Raw genomic sequence first — 2,344 nt, 5'->3', positions numbered from 1 at the left:
AGTTCTATTCGAGGATGGGGGTTGCCGTAGCGACAGCACGGCATATCTTTATGCACTCACTTTCGGCGCGGAACATTCGATTTTAACTCACGCAATACGTGCAACGCTCGATTCATACACCGTAAGTATGTGTAAGGAAGAATGAAGAAATTAATCATTTTCGATTTCTGTTTACCTGTTCTTTTTTATGTTCTTTTTCATTTATTATTGTTGTTTTTTCAGAAGTAGTTTTTGCAAGGCTACAAGTGGTAAAAGCTGTGATCAGGTTATATGTGTATGGATATTTACATTAACGGATATTTCCGCCCCCCCAGTGGCTCAGCAGTATGTCTGCGGACTTACAACGCTAAAAACTGGATTTAGATACTCGTAGTGGGCAGATCACAGATAGCCCATTGTGTAGCTTTGTGCTTAATTCAAAAACAACAACAACGGATATTTCCTATGTCTTTAAAACATTTTCACGATATATTCCGACGAATACAGATGTTAAAAGTCGGATAAAAATTTTATAACGAAACGTAGAACAAAATTTTAATCGGAAGCGTACAAAAGTTCCCAATACTTGCAAACTTCTCAGAAGCTTGAATCCAAAAGCAAAGTTTATAAATGAACCAAACAACTGCGCAATCAGTTTATAAAGTAAGATTCTCCAATGACGTGTGTATCAACTGTTGTTCAGTACGAGTTTACATCCTTTGTTTAATCTAGTGTTACTAATCTTTAGCACATACATCATTGGTTGCAGTGGAGCCACAGATGGGACTTTGCAAGGAGCATCTCCTCGTATACATCTACAGGTGGGAAAAGGTGAAATTAAAAATGAAATTGATAAAGAAAAGAAAGGGGATAAACACACCGACAGTGTTATTTAGTTATTGATACCAGGCTATACTATGGTTATATTGCGGTTTAATGTGTTATCGTAAAACGATTTTAAAGCCTCGACTTATCTGAACAGTCCACGGTATCTCACCACCCGGTCTTCCTTTATCTGACAATCAGATAATTTTTATTTGCTAAAATCTCCGTCACAAGAGTATAATACTTAAACTATATTGCTACTTACTGAATTAGCAATATGAAAAAAAAAATATGTTAAAAAAGCTTATATTTATTTCGATAGCCAAAATACAAAATATACTTAAATGTATCGGGAACAAATGCTACACGAGATATGCCTGAATTTAAAATAAACACAAGATGAACTTGTAAAATACTCGTTTCAGATTTGTTCACATAAAATCCTAATATGTGCATGAATTTAACTTTAAACTAAGTTATTAGAATAAATTAAATGACAAAATATTATTATAGCATTTCCTTGTGTTGCTACTTCACTGGCATAGCAAAATATTATCAACAAAAATCATAGCATCAACAGCCAGCCATACATCACGAATCTTGTCGCACGATACATCATGTAAACCAGGAGTGTGCAACAGGCGGCCCGCGGGCCACAACCCGGCCCGCCAAGCCATTTAGTGTGGCCCTAGTTGTTGTAATCTAACCATGTGGCCTGATCTGTAATCCAACGCAAATGGAATATTTTTAAAAGCATCGATCCTACGGGATTCCCAGGCTTCGACTCGACAAACTTCTAAAATTATCGTTGCTAGAGAGGAGCAGGCCGAATTCGATTGGTCGGCCTCCTTAGGGCATGAATAGGTGACGTGCACTAGCACTATTGTCTACGACTCAACGTCATGTCCTGAACCTCGCCTTCGCCCGCTGGCGACAATTTTCCCTAACCTCTGCTGTCCGTCATTCATTATTGGTGAAAATTTTATTACCTTTTACAGTTACTACAAGAGATTGAAGGTAAATTGATTATTATTTAGCATATTGTTGTGACTTTACTGAATTTATTAAAATTTTTGCTTTCAGATGCATCTGATTCTATGTACAGTGTGACCTCGTTATTCGCGGGGTTACGTTCTTTACCCTCCCGCGAATAGCGAAAACCGCGAATATTGGACGCAGTTTTAAAACGTATATGTATGCGATTATATACTATATGAAATGCTTCCCAAACACTAATGATACTTATACTCATTGATGCAGTAATAATGTAGCAATATTGCATACTGTTATGTATTTCACTAAATTGTACCGTGCGTTACCGGGCTGTGCTTTGCCGTTTGCGTTGTTGGGGAAGCTGAGGCAGTCAGCCAATAGCAGTCCAATCTTGTTTGGTGAAGACGACAATTGATAAAAACGGCTTGATTGAGTAAATACAACAGAAATCTCCTCGAAAAGCCCTTTCAGTCTCTGTGACCTACAAAACGCAGTTCGCGCATAACCCGCGAATATGGGGCCGCGAATGGCGAACCGCGAATAGGCG

Source organism: Tachypleus tridentatus, chromosome 8, assembly GCF_004210375.1.
Source record: "Tachypleus tridentatus isolate NWPU-2018 chromosome 8, ASM421037v1, whole genome shotgun sequence".
Classification (NCBI taxonomy): domain Eukaryota; kingdom Metazoa; phylum Arthropoda; class Merostomata; order Xiphosura; family Limulidae; genus Tachypleus; species Tachypleus tridentatus.
Note: the sequence above shows the minus strand (reverse complement) of the source record.